The sequence below is a fragment of the Carcharhinus amblyrhynchos genome, chromosome 12 (assembly GCF_965287045.1).
Source record: "Carcharhinus amblyrhynchos chromosome 12, sCarAmb.v2.hapA, whole genome shotgun sequence".
NCBI classification, from domain to species: Eukaryota; Metazoa; Chordata; class Chondrichthyes; order Carcharhiniformes; family Carcharhinidae; genus Carcharhinus; species Carcharhinus amblyrhynchos.
Window position 1 is genome coordinate 68,889,388 of NC_137335.1, and position 21,725 is coordinate 68,911,112.

Sequence of the window (21,725 nt, forward strand, 5' to 3'; positions counted from 1 at the left end):
GTGTTTGTGTGTACCTATGTATGCGTCTGTGTGCCTGTGCGTATGTGTGTGTCTGTCTGTTGTGTTGTCTGTGCGTGTTGTTTGTGTGTTGTCTTTGTGTAGTATGTGTGTGTTGTCTGTGTGTTTGTCTCCGAGTATCTGTTGTGTAGTCTGTGTGTGTGTGTGTTTCTGGGTGTCTGTTGTGTTGTCTGTGCGTGTGTTGTCTCTGAGTGTCGTGTTGTCTGTTCGTGTGTTTGTGTATATTTCTGTGAGTGTGTGTGAAAAAGAGACTTGTGGCGGACACTGCAACCTCTTTTTCGAGTTACGACGCGCAGCACGTTGTTTGGGTCGGACGATTTTTCTTCGATTGTGGCCGGGACGAGCCAAATAGTAATTGTGTGTCGGGTTGCTGTGATCCCAGAGTGTGTACTCACACCCCTCCACCCAATGTTGGGAGGGGGGGGGGGGGGTCGGTTTAAGCTACAATTATTGCAATTCTCAACAGCTGTAGGGAATATTTTTAGAGGTTATTTATAGGACTGTGTATGTGTGTGTGTGTGCAAATGTTGTTGGAACCAAGGGCGGTTGCAAGCCTGGAGCTGGTCTGCGGGGTGGAATAGACCGATTTCTGGATTGACAGGTGGTTGCGAAGCAGGTCTGGTAAAGCGCTTATCTGCAGCCTGTAGTGGGACTGGAGCTGGCGCTGCGTGAACTCAAAATATACGGTGATATTCCACGAGCCCGGCTGAACCAGAGCCTTGTACTGCTGGGAATCATTGCACTAGTGTTAGAGGAAGGCCATTGTGTTGTACTTGTGAATTACATTGGCATTTCGATGGAGCAAGATTTTGCACTGTTCCAGTTTCTGCTGTAGACTGTTAATATTTTTTGTTATCATTGACATGAGGAGGAAAATACTCTGCCCAATAGTTAAAATAGGAAAAAAAACACATACTGAACCTTATTACTAAACTTAAACGTTTTTGAATTTTAGTTTTTAAGTACCAGCTGAGGGAAATAATTTTCAGGTGACTTAAATTTATTGAAATGCTTCAGTCTTGAGTAGTGGTCTCCCAAGGTCACAGAGTGGTCACCGAATAGGTGGTCAGAACACATGTCAAATTTGAGTTGGGCGTAGGAGTCGGGGCAGTGCGATTTGAGACATAAAGCGTTCAATACTAAACACAACTGTTGCATCCCCTTAGGAAAAAGTGAGTTGTATTGAATGTTTGGTACTTCTACGCAACTTTTTATTTCGAGAAATAGTTTTGTTTTAATTAGTCACAAGTAATACTGCAATAAAGTTACTGTGAAATTCCCCTAGTCGCCACTGTCGGGCGCCTGTTCAGGTTAATGCATCTAACCAGCACATTTTTCAGAATGTGGGAGGAAACCCATGCAAACGGGGAGAATATGCAAGTTCCACACAAACAGTGACCCAACACAGGGATCGAACCTGGGCCCCTGACGTTGTAAGGCAGCAGTGCTAACCACTGTGCTGCTCAGCTGCCTCAATAGTGCTTTCTTTAATAGTGAGGAAGGACTGGCAACTGATTATCAACCAATTGAGTAACTTTAATGCCTTCCATGCTTAACAAGTCCTGTAGTGGGGTTTGAACTCTGGTACCTTTGCTTTAGACAGAAAGAAGTATCACAACACCCAGGTTAAAGTCCAAACAATTTATTTGAGAGAAATCTCACAAGCTTTCGGGGTTTGCCCCTTAGTTGTGTATCCCCTTCGGGCAAACCCCAAAAGCTTGAGTTTACTATCAAATAAATTGGTTGGACTTTAACCTGGGTGTTGTGAGACTGCTTACTGTGTTTACCCCAGTTCAGCGCCAGCATCTCCACATCATGACCTTTGCTTTAGAGGCAAGGGTGTCACTTGCTGAGTCAAAGGCCTCCTATGATTTATTGCTGTATATTTTGCATTTGTTTGGAAAGGCAATAGAAGCATAAATATGGTAGACTTTACTCTCAAATGAGTATTGCCCTGCACAAATTGCATTCAATATTTTTGTTTTAACGTGTCCATACTAACGATTAGTGAAAAATATGGAGTGGCGTTTTCCAATATCAGCCAGCAAACTTCAATATCACAATCCCAGTTGATTCACTTTTAGATATGTTGCCTCTTTTAATGACTGGCAAATAACCCCTGTCAACAGAAAGAGAACATTAAGATGTTCCCTTTTCACTCTGACCAAGAAGTCATTGATAACACTTCCTTTGTAGAGTTCCAGGACTGTCAACCAAAATGACGTGCTTCTGCAATTTTCCTGCCAGTGGTTTTTGAGAAACTTGATATCATTAGTGGGAACAACAGATAACAGATAACAGGTAAACTACAAAGCAAGATGATGATTTTACACTCTGTAAGCAGCTGAAAAGCTGCTTAACTGGTGTAAATGACTAACATTTTTCTAATCCAGCTGTGACGTGCATAAAACTGCATTGTTTACAATTGGATACAATGTTTGGAAAGCCCACTTTACAGTCAGACACTGAAATGGCCCAGTAGATGGCAGCATAGAGATGTGATAGTGACGAGTGGCGCTAAAGAACAATGAATAATTTCTTGGTGACAAATGGACAGTCTTTTTCATAGTGAAAAGCTTATAAATGGGAATGAATTTGCATTTGTTGTTTCAAATTAGTTATAATACATCTGCAATTATATGATTAATATATTTGTTTATAATTTCTAAATTGCAATTTCACATATATTTTCTATATGTGTGTGTATATGTACATACACATTCCCATACTGGCTGAGGTTATTCATGAATGCTTGCCTTCTCAACCTTGCCCCTCGCCTGAGGTGTGGTGATCTTCAGATTAACTCACCACCACTCAGACCCTATGGTCATCTGGCACAATGGCAACTTTATCTTTACACACACACAAAATATCTTTAGCGAAGAGTATTATTAACATTTTGATTTGATTTATTATTGTCACATGTATTAGCAGACAGTGAAAAGTATTGTTTCTTGAGCGCTACACAGACAAAGCATACTGTATATAGAGAAGGAAACAAGAGAGTGCAGAATGTAATGTTACAGTTATAGCTAGGGTGTAGAGAAAGAGCAACTTACTGCAAGGTAAGTCCACTCAAAAGTCTGATGGCAGCAAGGAAGATGCTGTTCTTGAGTTGGTTGGTATGTGAACTCAGAGTTTTGTATCTTTTTTCTGGTGGAAGAAGGTGAAAGAGAGAATGTCCAGGGTGCATGAGGTCCTTAATTATGCTGGCTGCTTTGCCGAGGCAGCAAGAAGTGCAGACAGAATCAGCGGATGGGAGGCTGGTTTGCGTGATGAACTGGGCTACATTCACTACTTTTGTAGTTTCTTGCAGTCTTGGGCAGAGCAGGAGCCATCCCAAACTGTGATACAACCAGAAGGAATGCTTTCTATGTTGCATCTGTAAAAGTTGGTGAGAGTCAGAGCTGACATGCTGAATTTCCTTAGCCTTCTGAGAAAGTAGAGGCATTGGTGGGTTTTCTTAACTATAGTGTCAACATGGGGGATCCAGGACAGGTAGTTGGTGATCTGGACACCTAAGAACTTGAATTGTTAGAATTGAAACTGATTATATGTCAATACACCTGTATGTTGTATCACGGTTAATTAATATTCATGGAAGCCATGTGATATTTTCAGTTAACAATATTTATTAAATGATGTAATCAAATTAAAGAATAAAAAACTGAAACTATGAAAATCAATGGGAATTTTGAGTTGATGTAAGTAATGTTTATTTTTCTATACTTTGTGTATTTTGTGTACTTGCCTGTTAGGACTTAGATCATAACAAAGCTCTTTCAAATTCCTTTCTTCTTCTGAAGATGTTGACATCTGTTCATTTTCAAGAGCATTTGAACTGAGAGATGGGTGAATTAATGAACGCACGTGCCAAGATGTTTCTTGGAACATCCAGCGAGGACCTTGTAGGAGATTGCCTGAAATCTGAATTCAAATTGCTGCTTCTAATTAAATTGAAAATTGGGGAGAGATAGAAAATGAAACCATAGATCCAAAGATAGTATGTTGAAAAGGACAGAAAGATGTGCTCCCTTATCTGGACTTGTATGAAATCCTATTCTTGGCAGAGAGCTGAGATGGTAGCCCGTAGATAAGTGACCTGGTATGTCTCAGTACTGGTGCCTCATTCATTTGAAGGCTGGCAAGTGATCCAGCAAGGCAGTGTGAAGTGATTAACATCAGAAAGGTTGAACTCTCCAATACATGTCTCATTTAGATTTATCAGTATAATTGAGTTGCTTTCTTTGGATGTTAAGGGGGTATAAGAAGTTCACTGTTTAGTGTTTAGTCTGTCGTCTTCAATCCTTAATGTGGAGATGCTGGCATTGGACTGGGGCAGGCACAGTAAGAAGTCTCACAACATCAGGTTAAAGTCCAACATATTTATTTGGAATCACAAGCTTTCAGAGTGCTGCTCTTTCATCAGGACACTCACCTTATGAAGGAACACTGCTTCGAAAGCTCATAATTCCAAATAAACCTGTATACTTTAACCTGTTGTTGTGAGACTTCTTATGGTTCAATCTATAATTCTTAGTTTGGCTGCTTTTTAGTAGTTAGAGTAACCATTTTAGTTGAAGCCTTGGGAGTTGTTGCCTTGTATATTCAGAAGGGTGCCTATAAAATCAAAACACGTAGCTGTTAGAGAGGGAAAGGTTAGAAAAGTTATACTAGCCAGTTAGAGTCAGAAATAAGTATGCTACTTAAATACACAGTTTTCCCTAAGGAAGGCAAGGTTTAGGTCAGCAAAGTTTAGGTCAGCAATGTGGATGACTCTTAATAGTCCTCTATAATGGCTTAGCAAGCCAACCACTGTGACTAATGAGAACAAAACTAGGCAAACCACACATCATCAACTTAAAAATTGGATTTGGACATGACACAGCATTCGGTCCTGAAAACTCAGCTTTACTAACATCTGGGGGCTTGTGCCAAAATTGGGAGAGCTGTCCCACATTCTAGTCAATCAACAGCCTGATGTAGTCATAATCACAGCATGAAACCTTTCGGGCAACATCTCAGATTGTCCCATTGTCACGATGAGGATGTTCAATCCCATCGATAGGATGGAGCTGCCACAGATGGCAGTCATAAGGGAGGGGTCCTCAGAATCTTCAATATTGACTCTGGGGGCCATGAAGTCTCAAGGCGTTGTGTCAAATGGAAGCAAGGAAATATCCTGCTGAGTACGACATATTGCCAACTCTCAGTTGATGAATCAGTACTCCTCCATGTTGAATATCATTTGGAAGAAGCACAGAGTAGCAAGGGTACAGAACTTTGGGTGAGGATCTTCCATGTCAATTACCAAGAGTAGCTTAGTAACACTCTGACTGACAGAGCTTACTGAGTCCTAAAGCTACATAGCTGACAGACTGCACACATTGCAGGTGGCGGGAGAACCATCATAAGGGGAAAACCTACCTGACCTCTCCCTCACAAATCTATTTGTCTTGGGCAGATATGACAAAGTTGGGACGAGGCCTTGTGGAGATAAAAGTTTAATCTTCACACTGAGGAAATCCTACATCATGTGTGGCACTGCCACAGTGCTAAATGGGATTGATTCAGAACAGATTTGGCAATTTTAGTATAAAATTGAACATCCATGAGGTGTTGAGATGGGCCATCAGCAGTAGCAGAATTGTATTACCACAAAGACAAGGGATCAACTGTGGTGCATTGAGAAGTGCAGAGCAGGAGCAGCACCCTATTACCAGAAAATGAGGTAGAAATCTGATGACGCTACAACATATGTATGCTAAATAGAGGATGTTGCATGTTTCGGGTGGAGCTGAGCGATCCCACAACCAGTTGATTAGAGCAGAGCTCTGCAGTTCATAGAATTATAGAATAGAATCATTGGACCTCTACAGTGCTGAAAGAGGCCATTCAGCCCATTGAGCTGGCACTGAAAGCAATCCCACCTAGGCCCTATCCCATAACCCACATATTTACCCCAGTAATCCCCCTGACACAAAGGGGCAATTGAACATGTCCAATCAACCTAACCTGCATGTCTTTGGACTGTGGGAGGAAACTGGAGCACCTGGAGGAAACTCAAACAGACATGGGGAGAATTTGCAAACTCTACACAGTTACCCAAAGTTGGAATTGAACCCAGGTCCCTGACGTTGTTAGGCAGCAGTGCTAACCATTATGCCACTGTGCCTGTTGCATGGTATTCTGTTGCATCCAGTAGTAAATTAACCAAGTAGTGGGAGGAGGGGACTCCACAAACAATCCCATCCTCAGTGATAGTGGTGCCCAGATCATGAGTACAAAAGACCCAGTTGAAGTGTTTGCCACCATTTTCATTAAGGAATGCTGAGTGGATGATATATCTCAGCCTGCTCAGGAGATGCCCACCAGTGTCCAAATGATATCAAGAAATAACTGAGTTGACTGGATACATAGACATTATGGGCCCCAACATCCTAGCTGCAGTGCTAATGATTTTTGTTCCAATAACTAGCTGCTTCACTAGCCATGCTATTGTAGTACTTTGGCATCAATACAACAAAATGGAAAATTACCCCAGTATGTTGTGTCCACAAGAGCAGAACAATGCTGACCATCAGGCTTCCCTTAATCATCAGCAAATTGATGGTAGTTGTTATTGAGATGCTAGCAGTTGACACCAGTTGACTCATTGAGTCTTGGGTTGAATTCCACCAGTGTTACTTGGCTCCAGACCTAATTTCATCCTTCATCTAAACTTAGCCAAATTCCAGAGGTGCCTTGAGAGTAACTTCCTTTGACATCAGAGCAGCACTTTGAACACATGTTGTACTAAGGAGCATTGGTGAAAAGGGAAAGTGTTTGGCCATCTCTTCATTGACTGGTCATGCCTAGCACAAAGGAAGATGGCAGTAGAGTAATCCTCTCCGTACCAGAACATAGCTGCAGGAATTCCTCAGGGCAAAGGCCTCAGCCCGAACATCATTGACTGCTTCAGTAATGATCTTCCTGCCATCATGGGCTCAGAAGTAGAGATATTTCCTCATTACTGAACAATGATCAGCACATCCGCCACCCATCAGATAATGGGGTGCTCCATGCAGGTTTGCTGCAAGACCTGCACAACATTTAGGTTTGGGCTGATAATTGCAAGTAACATTTGTGCTATACAAACACCAGGTAATGATTATCTCCAAAAATAGAGACTGACTGCTTCCTTCTAACACTCGTATTGGATGCCTAATCATCAAAATCCTGCGGCCACCATTGGGCAGAAAATTAATTGTGGTTTAAAGAACAGGTCAGAGCCTGTGACTCACCTGACTCCCCAAAGCTTTTCCTTCAGCTATAAGGCAAAAGTCAGAAGTGTAATGGAATAATCTCCACTTCACTGCATATGTGGAGCTCCAGCAACACCCAAGAAGAAGGTCCCAAACAAAGCAATTCAGTTGATTGGCAGACCATCCACCACCATATACATTTACTCCTTCCACCACCAAGGTATTTACCACCCACAAGATGTGTTACAGCAACCTTCTGAAGCTTCTTCGACAGCATCTCACAAAACTGTGACCTCTACGGTCTAGAAGAGCAAAGACAAGCAGGCACATGGGGGCTAGCACCACTTGTAAATTCCCCTTAGAAGTCATGTACCATCCTGATTTGGAAGTATATCATTGTTCATTTGGTGCTGGGTCAAAGCCTTGGAAGGTACACTGGAAAGGGGCAGCAGGGTGGCACAGTAGTTAGCACTGCTGCCTCCTGGCTCCAAGGATGCAGGTTCAGTTCTGGCCTGGGGTCACTGTCTGTGTGGAGTTTGCTCATTCTCCCTGTGTCTGCGTGGGTTTCCTCCAAGTGCTCCGGTTTCCTCCCACAGTCCAAAGATGTGTGGGTCAGGTTGATTGGCAATGCTAAATTAGTGTCAGGGGAACTACTAGGGTAAATGCATGGGGCTACGCGGATAGGGCTTGGGTAGGATTATTGTTGGTGCAGGCTCAACGAGTTGAATAGCCTCCTTCTGCACAGAAGGATTTTATGATTCTATGATTCAACTTCTATGCTGCACATGCAGCAGTGTTTCAAGAATGGGGTTCTCCACCACCTTCAATAAATGTTGGCCTTATGTCTACAGGAAAGTGAATTTACCCAAGAGAAACAGAGAGCACGTCTATGAATTGGGGTTAATCTTGCAGACATAACATGATAACATCATCCTTCCAGAGGTAGTCAAGCTAATGAGTTCACCAACTCCCACTTCCAAGGAGGATGTCATTTCAATGTAAGCAAATGGATTTAAAATACTTGATAGACAGCCTGTATAATACAATTAACTCAATCTGAAAAGTCTAATCCTAAATTAATCTGTCCACATATCAATCATAGACATTGACCTCAGTTGTAAATTCCTATTCACGTCCAATTAATGCTGAACTGCGTTACCAAACTGTTGCTGTAACTTCTGTTTATTTCATTCATTAAGCCTACCTACTCATTATCTGCATATTCAGGGGTTAAGTGCTGTCAATCAGGATTCTAAACTTAAAAATTGTTAGCTCATAACTTTGTTGTCTGTTTTGTTTTTTTGATACCATATATACTTGTGTAATAGTTGAGTTTCTGAGGCCAAACGTTTAGCTAAGAATGTAGGGGTCAACTTGCACACGAGCAATACTTTCAAGGGGCTAAAATCCAGCCTCTTCTATCGTCTCACTACCCAATCGTTTATGGTAGTATCAGGCAGTCACAGAGCTGTCAGGCTAGAGGCTGTAACATCCCTCCCCCCCCGCCCCAAAACAAAAATAAACTCCTGCACAGACGCAAGAAGCCCTCCAGTGACTATGTTTGCACCAAGGTGAGATTGATTTTAGCAGTGATTCAGTGGTAAGTAAAAGAAATTTGGAATTTTTGGCTCAAAGTCAGGGGTTGACATGTACACAAGGTCGATTATTATTCAAGTATATATGGTAATTGTGAGCACATGCAGATACTGATTGGATGTAACTGGTTTAAATGCTGACGGATTCCATTATGATTGATACAAAACAATTTGGTGAGTCAAGTAGACATCATGAATTCTTAGGCACAAACTGAATGATGAAACCCCAACAGTTCCCCACAGAATGAATAGCAGTGAAGTAGATCAGGATTCAACTGGCGCCCTTGCTGAACATTTCTTGCCGTGGTTTTGAATTCTGTTTTTACAGAATCAGGTTGAGACTTCCAGTAAATATACCTTCAGGGCTGCTGGTGGAGGTTAGATTGAGGTTGCCAATCTGAGTCAAGAGGTGGCTGCAACCTCTGCAATTCTCCTCAATCTTCCACTTAGCATTTTTAATTATTGCTACTAGCTGTTTGGACTTTGGCCTTTATATTGGTGACTAATCCCTGCTTCGAATGAAACATCACAATTTTCATTTCTACTCTTCAGGCTTAACATTATAAGATGATTGACCCTTCAGGAGGTCTTTCCAACCCTCAGCAACTGTTCAACAAGTATATTTTGCTTCATTTTCACTATTTCCCTTTCATTTTTGCCTATGCAACAGATCAAAGAGTAACAGTTATATTGATTAGCTATCACTTTCCACTGGTCTTTATTGACATCTAACTTCTCAGGAAAATTAACCACACTGAGAAAATTATATTCCAACTTCCATACCTCATGTAGGATTGCACACTCATGAAGTTATTCCAAGGAAATAATAAATTCAAGTGAGACGAGCTGATTCAGTTTGCTGGTTTTTGGCTTTGCTTTCACCCCTCTGTGTTGTTGCCTGGTAACATGAAGCAAGTTATGCATTACCCTACGTAAACCAAACGTTCACAAAAAAATCTGCTGAAATAACAGCCCATCAAGTAAGTGCTACATTTTCATTTTTTGATAAAATGAGGGAGAAATTATGTTTCAGTTAAGAGATACTTGCATCAATTTAGAAAATGTAAACCATGCTATGGCTGTGTGCAAGAGGTCAATGCAAGAAGAGCAATGAACTCATTTATCTGTAACATACTTGGATGAATGCAACAATTTATGAGCGTCTAGTACATTTCAGATATACTTCATACTACATGGTGACTTTGATGTTTAAAGTATATTGATTTTGTAAGCTGTATGTCAATTTGAACTGACAAATTGTGAATTGAGATTTGTTCAAACTTTTGGTAGGGCAGTAGATAAGAGATACAATATATTACCTTCATGATGGCAGAGCTAATGTTTTACGAATGTTCCTGATCAATAAAGCTTTTTAAAATAGGGACAGCACAGTGGTTAGCACTGCTGCCTCACATTGTCAGGGACCCAGGTTCGACTCCTGGCTTGGGCCACTGTCTGTGCGGAGACTGCATATTCTCCCCATGTCTGTGTGGGTTTCCTCTGGGTGCTCCGGTTTCTTCCCACAGTCTGAAAAGATGTGCTGGTCAGGTGCATTCACCATGCTAAAGTCTCCATCAGTGTACCTGAGCAGGCAGCGGCAGAGTGTGGGGACTAGGGGATTTTCAAGAATCATAGAACACTACAGTGCAGAAAGAGGCCCTTTGGCCCATCGTGTCTGCACTGAACACAATACCACCCAGTCCCTATCCCCATATCCCTACATATTATACCCACTAATCCCTCTAACCTATGCATCCCTAGACACTAAAGGGCAATTTCTTAGCATGGCCAATCAACCTAACCACACACATCTTTGGACTGTGGGAGGAAACCAGAGTACCCAGAGGAAACCCACGCAGACACAAGGAGAATGTGCAAACTCCACACAGACAGTGACCCAAGCCAGGAATTGAACCCAGGACCCTGGAGCTGTGAAACAGCAGTGCTAACCACTGTGCTACCATACTGCCCAGATTTTCACAGTAACTTCATTGCAGTGTTAATGTCGGCCAATGTGTGACACTAACAAATAAACTTTAAAACTTAAAATATATTATTTCCAGTACGTTGTGCAGCATTGCATCTGGTTCAAGGATGTGCTCAGCGAATCTCTGCTTCATTGTACAGTATATGTATTCAATGCTACCTATGTTAACTTTGTAAACTTGTATTATCAAGGCAGAGGGAGCATAAGGCTTGTGCACACAAGTTACGCTGCAATCTGTTCTTGATGGCCTCCCTCTTAGCAACTCAGAACAATACAGTTCACATGATCAGAATTGTTACAGTACGGAGAAGGCCCTTCAGCCCATTGTATCTGTGCTGCTTCTCACCAATCTACTCCCTTTAACCCTGCACCTTCTTATTTTTCAGATAATCCAATTCCCTATTGAATGGCTCAATTGATGCTGCCTCCACCACACTGTCAAACACTGAATTCCAGACCCTAATCTTGTGTGAAGAAATTTTTCTTCATGTAGCCATTGCTGCTTTCGCCAGTTACTTTAGATCCATGCCCACTTGCTCTCCATCCTTCCACCAATGGGAACAGTTTTTCCCTACCAACTCTGCCCAGATGGCTTTTTGTTCTGCACACCTTTATTAAATATCCTTTAACTTTCTCTATGCCAAGAAAAACTGTCCTAACTTCTCTAATCTATCCAAATACCTGAAGTTCCTCATCCCGGGAACCATTCTTGTGGATATTTTTTACAGTCCCTACAATGCCTTCACAACTCTCCATTAGTGTGGCATCCAAAGCTGGATGTAGTATTCCAGTTGAGAACAAACCAGTGGTCCATACAAGTTCAGCATAACTTCCTTGCTTTCACACTCTAGGTAAAAATGGTAAAGTCGTCATAGTCCCAGATGACCATAGACTGCTCTTCCCTTTGAGGAGGAGAGCTGACTGGTGGTGATGTAACCAGAGGATCACTACACCTTACAAGAGGGGCAAATTTGAGAAGGTGGGGCCTTCATGAATTATCTCAGCCAATACAGGAGTTGAACCTGCACAATTGGCACCTTTCTACACCACTCAGCAGTTGTTCAGCCAACTGAGCTAAACCAGCTCTTACACTCCATATTGCTTTTTAATAAAGTCCTAGATGTTGTATGCTTTATTAAGCCCTCTCTCAACCTGGTCTGCCACCTTCAATGATTTATACACATGTACATCCAGATCCCTCTGCTCCTGCAATCTCCTTAGGATTGTACACTTTATTATCTATCTCCGTTTTTCTTACCAAAATCATAGAATCATTGAATCCCTACAATGCAGAAGGAGGCCATTCAGCGCATCAAGTCTGCACTGACCTCAATCCCACCCAAGCCCTATTCCCAAAACCCCATATATTTACCCTGCTAATCCCTTGAAACTAGTGTCAATTTATTATGGCCAATCACCTAACATGCACATCTTTGGACTGTGGGAGGAAACCAGAGCACCTGGAGGAAACCCATGCAGACATGGGGAGAATTGCAAACTCCACACAGACCGTGACCCAAGGCCAGAATTGAACCAGGGTCCCTGGTGCTGTGAGGCAGCAGTGCTAACTACTGTGCCACCGTGCCACCCTGAAATGATTGACTTCACACTTTTCTGCATTAAATTCCATCTGCCACTTGTCTTCCCATTCCTCCAACCTTTTTCTGCCCTTTTAGAGTTTTGAACTGTCTTCCTCAAAGTTCACAATATTTCCAAGTTTCGTCTTGTCTGCAAATTGTGTCTACGCCACGGTCTAGTTCATTAGAAGAGCAGAGATCCTTCTACCAACCCTTGGGAAACTCCACAGTCAATTTCCCCCAGTCCAAAAAAAATCCATTTACAACTGCTCTGTGAGTCAGCCAATTTTGTATCCATATCGCTGTTGTCACTTTTATTCCATGAGCTATAACTTCATTCAGCGTTAAGAATAAATCTTGCTATTGTATTTTGCCATGCCTTGCATTGACCACTAGGTGACCTCTGCTACAAGACTAGTATCGGTCAAGTTGTTCTTTCTCATCAGCTTCACAAACCACTGTGTGGTTCGTGTAAAATTCAGTTCTTTGAACAATCCTAGTCAGTAGTTCTGTTTCTGTTTTTCCATCTTCATTCAGGAATTGGGAACCCTCCGGTTTCAAGCCTTCTAAACAAAAGATTGGAAAGCATCACTTTAAAATGGAAGTAAACATCTTGACGAAATACTCAGCACTAAAACATCACCTTAAGAACAAAGAACAATGCAGCACAGGAACAGGCCCTTCGGCCCACCAAGCCTGCATTGATATCTAATCCTTATTTAGCCCCACTGCTTATAACCCATATGCAGTTTCTATCCCTCTGCCTATGAAGATATGCCTTGAACGTTGCTAACATGCCTGCTTCCACCACCTCCACTGGCAGTGCATTCCAAGAAACCACCACTCTCTTTGTGAAAAACTTGCCCCACATGTCTTCCCTAAACTTTTCCCTTCTCACCTTGAACCTGTGCCCTCTTGTAGTTGACCTTTTCATCCTGGGAAAAAGCCTCTGACTATCCAACCTATCTGTGACTCTCATAATTTTGTAGACCTCTATTAGGTCACCCCTTAGCCTCTGTCTTTCCAGTGAAAACAATTAATACTGATTACTATTAATTGTTATTAATACTAATTAATATTAATGTTGATTATTTTTATTTAATAGAACTCATATTGAAACAGTAAAATACTTAGCACAAAAGAAAGGTTTATAGCACATCAGTTTTTTGCTGTTTTTCTGCGTTATTGTAGTTTTGGTTTGTTCCATTAAATTGGGCTCTAACTGTGTCATTAACATCTTATTCAGTGTGTGAAAATTCAAACTTTGTGAAAATGAATGCTCAGTGATACAGATTTTCAGGTTAAAATAAAAAAGCGCAAGAATACTTTTATAACTTGGTGAGACTCACATAGAACATAGAACACTACAGCACAAACAGGCCCTTCGGCCCACAAGTTGCACCGATCACATCTATACCTACTAAGCCATAGACCTATCTATAACCCCCAATCCCATTAGATCCCATATACTCATCCAGAAGTCTTTTAAAAGACCCCAGCGAGTTCACCGCCTCCACCACCACCGACGGCAGCCGATTCCATTCACTCACCACCCTCTGAGTGAAAAACTTACCCCTAACATCTCCTCTGTACTTGCTTCCCCGTACCTTAAATCTGTGTCCTCTCGTAGCGACCATTTCAGCCGGGGGAAATAGCCTCTGAGAATCCACCCTATCTATTCCTCTCAACATCTTATAAACCTCTATCAGGTCGCCTCTCAACATTCGTCTCTCCAGGGAGAACAGTCCCAGCTCCCTCAACCTATCTTCATAAGGCATGCCTCCCAATCCAGGCAACATCCTTGTAAATCTCCTCTGCACCCTTTCAATAGCTTCCACGTCCTTCCTATAGTGAGGCGACCAGAACTGCACACGGTACTCCAAGTGGGGTCTGAGAAGGGTCTTATAAAGTTGCAGCATTACCTCCTGACTCCTAAACTCAATCCCTCGATTAATGAAGGCCAGTACACCATACTTCCGTCCTACACTAGTGTTGTTCAGTAGGAATCACTGACTAGACATGTGTGGTTACGACAACACTGTTTAGCCGCAGTCACTCATTTTAGTGAATACAGGCAACTGGGCTTCTTGTGTTTGTCTATTTGATCAACATTCACCCCCATTCAATGCGGTGTTTAGCAGCCTTTCCTTTTTATCAAAAGTTGGAATTCAGGCATAGTACATCTTAGTACAGCTTTGTCCAGCATTTCCAATAGTCGGACTTTATTAGATAAATTACAAAGAATGTTGGCTCCCAGAAAATGGGGCTGACCAGATCCACCCCTGCCTTCCATACAGGATGTGGTTGAATATTGCTTGCCTTGCTTTGCCTTGTTGGAAATGTGTTTCCTGCTTGTGCTTCCCTTCTTTTGCTGGCTTGGTGTGCTTATCCTGATTCGTCAGACTGACCATGACACCAGATCCTTTTTCCACACAAATCCACTTTTTCCACTTGGGTCACATACATTTCAGCAGATCACTTGTGAATAAGAATCTAGGAAGTAAAGCATAGATGATAATGGAGGGGAGAACCGGATTTGACATTACATGCTTTGCTTATTTGTCTTAAAATTTTACCAGCAAACACCGAAAAGGTTAAAACACCCATGCATACACTGTGAATATGAGTAGTGATCTTGGAAGCCAATCTTAAATTCACTATTTTGTAGTATAATACATATGTCTGCATATCCCAGGCTGATGTCGATTACGCATGTATTTGTTTACAAATCAGAAGTATAATTAGCCACATCTGGGTTCCAATTTAGTCACAGCTGTTTAGTGCCTAATGTACAAGACAACACCATTCTACATCATGCTTTTTTTCCACCTGCATTTTCATTCTACTTCTGTGTGTGCGCGTGTGTATATTCAGCCCATCAAGTCTGCGCCATCGTTCAGCAAAATCATGGCTGATCTCCATAACCCTCCGTTCCACTTTTCCATCTATCCCCATAAACCTTGATTTCCGAACTGATCAGAAATCTTTCTCAGCCTCGAACATACTTAACGACCTAGCCTATAGAAACCAAGCAAGGAATTTCTGCATTTTCATAACCTGTGGGCTCTCTAGTGGAAATTGCAAAAGAAGGATCTGTAACTACGTGATAACCCCTATGATCTGCATGGAGAATTATTAATTGACCTCTCAGTTGGGCACATTGAATACAAGCTCCCAGAGGACTGGTAATTAGCCCACTAGGGTGGAGCTCATATACTGAGCCCTATATAAGTAGGACCCTGAGAGGATCTGTTATCCTTTTAATCCCAATTGGGACCTGTTGTGTTCACCACAGGCTCGTGGTTATTCTTTATTTTCACTTGTACAATAAAAGCACCGTCCTTTCACAGCCGACTCCTGGAGTGATTATAAACTAAAGATCTTGAGAGTCAATCTTGAATATCACTGGCTATTTTATAGTAGAATAGACATGTCTGCTGCATAACTTTCATCTGCCTCTGTTTTGTCAGCATCTCAGACTGATATCTCTATTCTGCCAGCGTTTCTATGGGCGGTGCTAGTTAAACAAGGAATGATCTGCTGAAAAGGTTGTCCCTGATAACAAAACATTTTAAATGGAAATAATCTAAGGATGGGTCTAGAAGATTTCTCAAGTCATGGGGCTGTGACTATTTCCTTTGGCAGCTCGTTCCATTGTGGGATTGTCCTTGGGAAGAAAGATTGTTGATACACTGCCTTGGTAATGAAAGATCTTTGTGGTTTTGTGTGAATGGCTATTTCCGGAGGGCACCAGGTACTTCTGTAAATTGCCACCACGCCATTCCACATTTTACAGAATATGTTCAGGCTTTTTTTTTGTTGTAGTGATTCCCGTTCCAAATCCATAATCAGGGATGTGACACTGTTACATATTTCAAATTGGTTATGAATAATCATGCAGCATGTCTTGTTTATATCTCTCTCCCAATGTCGGCGGCACAGTGGTTAGCACTGCTGCCTCACAACGCCAGGGACCCAGGTTCAACTCTGGCCTCGGGTGACTGTGTGGAGTTTGCACGTTCTCCCTGTGAGTTTCCTCCGGGTGCTTCAGTTTCCTCCCACACTCCAAAAGATGGTTAAGTTGATTGGCCATGCTAGATTACGAGGGATTGAATAAAAAAGTAGGGAGGTCTTGCTGCAGCTGTATAGGGCATTGGTGAGGCCGCAGCTGGAGTACTGTGTGCAGTTTTGGGCGCCGCACCTGCGCAAAGATATTTTGGCCTTGGAGGGAGTGCAGAGGAGGTTTACTAGGCTGATACCGGAGTTGAGGGGGTTGAGCTATGAGGAGAGGCTGAATAAACTGGGCTTGTACTCGTTAGAGTTTAGAAGAATGAGGGGAGATCTCATTGAGACGTATAAGATGATGAATGGGATGGATAGGATAGAGGTGGAAAGACTCTTCCCGCTCAAAAAAGACAGTAGGACTAGGGGGCACAGCCTCAAGATAAAGGGGGGGGGCGGGTGGTTTAGAACGGAGTTGAGGAGGAACTTCTTCACTCAAAGGGTGGTGAATCTCTGGAACTCTCTGCCCGTTGAAGTGGTGGAGGCTGCCTCGCTAAATATTTTTAAGACGCGGGTTGATGGGTTTTTGATAGGAGAGGGGATTAAGGGTTATGGGGAGAGGGCGGGAATGTGGAACTGAGCAGCGACAGATCAGCCATGATCTTATTGAATGGCGGGGCAGGCTTGAAGGGCTGGATGGCCTACTACTGCTCCTATTTCTTATGTTCTTATGTTCTTATTACCCCTTAGAGTCAGGGAGATCAGCAGGGGTAAATACGTGGGGTTCCAGGAATGGAGCTTTGGTAGGATTGTTGTGGATGCAAGACTGATGGGTCGAATGACCTCCTTTTGTACTGTACAGATTCTATGCTTTGATTCTATGAATGAAGAAGATCATTTATACATGTCAAGGAGATTAAACATCTCGACACAGTTCCCTGGGGAACTGCAGAGATGACATCTCCGGGAGAGATATCTTCTGTTATAAGGAGATGCCAGATCCAATTTAATGACGGCACCTGATTCAATAGTGGTAGTTTGGATAAGAGCTTTTTATGGGCTTTAGAGAAATCTAATATCGCCACGTGACTAGTTTCATTGTTTTTTGAAACTTGAAGCTCGGTCATCGAGAGGTTGCAAAAGTTGTGTTTCGGGAGACAATGCAGATTATCCGTCAGGATATTATGAGCTTTGTGACACAGAATCACAGAATTGTTACGGTGCAGAAGGAGGCCATTTGGCCCAACTCGTCTGCACTGACTCTCCAAACAAGCATCAGGACTTAGTGGCATTTCCCCTGCCTTTGCCCTGTACCCATGCACATTGCTTCCATTCAGGTAATCATCTAATGCTCTCTTGAATGATTCAGTTGAGCCTGCCTTCGTCACACTTTCAGCCAATGTATTCCCGTACTGAACCACTTGTGTGAACAAGTTTTTCTCACATCAAATTTGTTTATTTTGCAAATCTGTGCCCTCTTATTCTTGATACTTTTATGATCAGGGACAGCCCCTGTCCGGTTCCCTCATGATTTTGAGCATTTCTATCAAACAGTCCTAACTTCTCCAATCCATTCTCACAACTGAAATTTCTCACCTCTGGAATCATTCTTGTAACCTTTTTCTGTACTCTCTCCAATACGTTCACAACCTTCCTATGATGTGCTACCCTGAACTGGACACGATATTCCAGCTGAGGTCTAACTAGTACCTTGTACAATTTCCACATCACATTCTTGGTCTTGTACCCTACACCCCTAATAATAAAGCCCAGAGTACTCTCTGTGAAAGTAACACTCTCTCTACCTGTCCTGCCACCTTCAATGATGCATGTACATATACACCCAGGTTCCTCTATTCCTGCTCCCCTCTCAGAATTTTTACCCTTTTTTATATTGTCTCTCCATACTCTTCCTACCAAAATGCATCACTTCACACTTGTCCACACTGAACTTCATCTGCCACTTATCTTCCCAATCTACTGGCTTGTCTATGTCCTTTTTAAAGTTCTACACAGTCCTCTTCACAATTTGCAATAATCCCACATTTTTTGTCATCCACAAACTTTGAATCAGTTACGACTCCCACCAACTTTCGCAGATGTACCACAGAAAGCATTCTTTCTGGTTGTATCACAGCTTGGTGTAGACCAAGCAGGAACTCCTGCTATGCCCAAGACCATAAGAAACTACAAAGGGTCATGATTGAAACCCAGTCCACCTCGCAAACCAGCCTCCCATCCGGTGACTCTGTCTACGCTCCCCGCTGCCTCAGAAAAGCACCCAGCATAATTAAGGATCCCGTGCACCCTGAATATATTCTCTTCCATCTTCTTCTGTCAGGGAAGATACAAAAGCCTGAGATCACGTACCAACTGACTCAAGAACAGCTTCTTCCCTGTTACCATCAGACTTTTGAATAGATCTATCTCGCACTAAGTTGATCTTTCTCCATACCCTAGCTATGACTGTAACACTACATTCTGCACTGTCTCGCTCCTTCTCTATGAACAGTATGCTTTGTCTGTATAGCAAGCAAGAAACAGTGTTTTTTATTGTGTGCTACTACACATGACAATAATAAATCAAATAAAATCAAATCAACATTGTCCATTGTACACCAAGATCAAAATCATTAATATATCTTAGGAAAAGCAAGGGTCCCAATGCTGACACTTGGGGGAACGCCAGTAGAAACATTCATCCAACCCAAAAAATATTCATTGACCATTACTCTCTGCTTCCTTTTATTTGGCCATAATGTATCAATGTTGCTACCATTCCTTTTATTTCATGAATAATAACTTTTCTCATAAGTCTTTTGTAAGGCACTGTATCAAATGCCTTCTGAAAGGCTACGTACTCCATATTAGCACCATGACCTCTTTCAACCCTTTCAGTAACCCCCTCAAAAACCTCTAGCAAGTTTGATAAACACCACTTCCCCTTTAATAATCCACACTGGCTCTTCATAATCAACCCACATTTTTCCACATGACGACTAATTCCATCCCAAATTATTGTTTTTAGAAGCTTGCCCACCACTGATGTTAAACTGACTGGCCTGTAATTGCTGGTGCTATTCTAAAACCTTTACTGACAAGGGCACATCATTTGCAATTCTCCCGGAAGATTATGACTTCAGATTTTAAAAACAATCCCTTGTTGCCATGTCAAACCCAAAGTTAATATGCAAACATATTTAAACTGATATAAATTGCCCTGTGATTGTTTGAATGACTGTGATGCGTATTTCTGACCCTTGATATTTTTAATCTTTTCAGGCATATCACAATCATTTATCACAATCATCCCACTTTAATTTACATAATTACATCTGCCTTTCTCCTTATCTTTGCTTTTATATGTTAAAATATTTCCTTAGAATTAGCCTTCACCCCTCTCAAATCGGATACGTTTACCACGTGCAAATTTAGCCACAGCACCTTATAAGATGAATGCAGTTAATGAAATGTGAACTCACTTCAAGGCTGCTTCGGTCACTTTAGGTGATGTTAAATCAGAAACGTCCCTTAACCTTCTGCTATGTCTTTGGGCAACCACTTAAAAATATATTTTAATCAATGTATTGTGGTTCTTTTTATTCAGTCGTGGGACATGGGCATCACTGGCTGGCCAGCATTTATTGCCCATCCCTACTTGCCTCAGGGCAGTTGAGAGTCAACCACTCTGGAGTCACACATAGGCCAGACCAGTTAAGGACAGCAGATTTCCTTTCCTAAAGGACACTTGTGGACCAGATGGGTTTTTCTGGGCAATAGTTTTCCTGATTATCAGTAGATTCGTATTTCCCTGATATTTTTCATTGGATACAAATTTTTCTATCTGCCATGGCAGGATTCGAACCCAGGTCCCCAGAACATTAGCTGAGTTCCTGGATTAATAGTCTAGCAATAACACCACTAGGTCATCGCCTCCCCTGCTGAAATAGATCCCATTTCATAATTAAAAAAATGCTGTTCAGCTGTCATGACCATATTTGTTGCTGTAACAATTAACTCATTGCTAAAATAGGCACTTAACATGTAACAGTAAAATCTTTCAAGAACAATATTTATGTTTCCATCCCTTTTCTCAGTATGTTTCTTTTATGTTTAATTATTTTATATTTTATTTCACCTTTCTTTTAACATTAATTTCAAATATTTTATGTTTTTTATAAAATAATTAATTCTTAACTTAGTGAATTAATTGGTTAGCACTGCTGCCAGGGACCTGGCTTCAATTCCGGCCTCGGGTCACTATCTGTTGCACATTTTCCCCATGTCTGCATGGGTTTTCATTGGGTGTCCCATTTTCCTCTCTCAGTCCAAAGATGTGTGGGTTAGGTGGGTTGGCAATGCTGAATTTATCCTTAGTGCTCGGGGGATTTGCACAATAAATACATGGGTCCACAGGGATAGAGCCTGAGTGGGATTGTTGTGGGTGCAGGTTTGATGGGCCGAATGGCCTCTTTCTGCACTATAAGGATTCTGAGAATTACAGGACAGGGTCTTGAGGTCTTTCTGGAGGCTGTACACACATATTTCTTGACCACTGAAACTTGGAAACTGGTTAATAAGTGACTTTTCAGTCATTTCAAACATGGGAGTTGGTGGATCAATCTTTAAATGATGCAGTGTGGTCCGTTACTGACAGTGTGTGTTGGCTAATTGGAAGTTCTATCATTTGAGTTCTCCTGGGCAATGCTGTAAGTTCCGCTGAGATTGGCATTGTATTCGAGAGTTAATATGTTGTTCCAAAAAACAGAAGTGCAATTAACAGCCAGAGTGGCCATACTGGAAGCTAAAAGAATGACATTTTGGGTTCCTTCAGCAGATAAATACAGCAGTATACAATGGTTCATTCAAGACCTTACCTTATCAGATAGTTTACCATACTGCTGTTTCATATCTCAAGATTCGTGGCTTTGACCTAGCCCTGCTCCCAATTGAGAATATCATCTGCTCCTCATTATGAATGCAGTTCACAGTCTGTTCCCAGCAGCGAGCACTTACAATCTGAAGGCTTCACTACACTTGACGTTTACATAGTCAGATAGGTCCACTCATCAGAGAACATTAACAAACCATCTGAAGTCAGAAAATAAATTAAAGTTGCCTTTGAATCAGCAAGTATTTCTGGAATAAAAGCAGAAAATGCTGGAAATACTCAGCGGGCAGTATCTACGAGAGGAAGAAACAGAGATAAGCAGCTGGATTTAATGGTCGCTGTGGTGGGTCTCCCACAGGCTGAGAGCTGGTTGTAATCCTCTCTGCAGCTATTGCTGGAAGCTCTCCAGTT

At 41.9% G+C, this 21,725-nt stretch overlaps 1 protein-coding gene across 2 annotated transcripts in view; it reads left to right on the forward strand.

Moving 5' to 3' along the window:
- Window positions 1-21,725, forward strand: part of rgs7b (regulator of G protein signaling 7b) — a 382,811-nt gene that overhangs the window by 2,287 nt on the left and 358,799 nt on the right. The window lies entirely within an intron of this gene.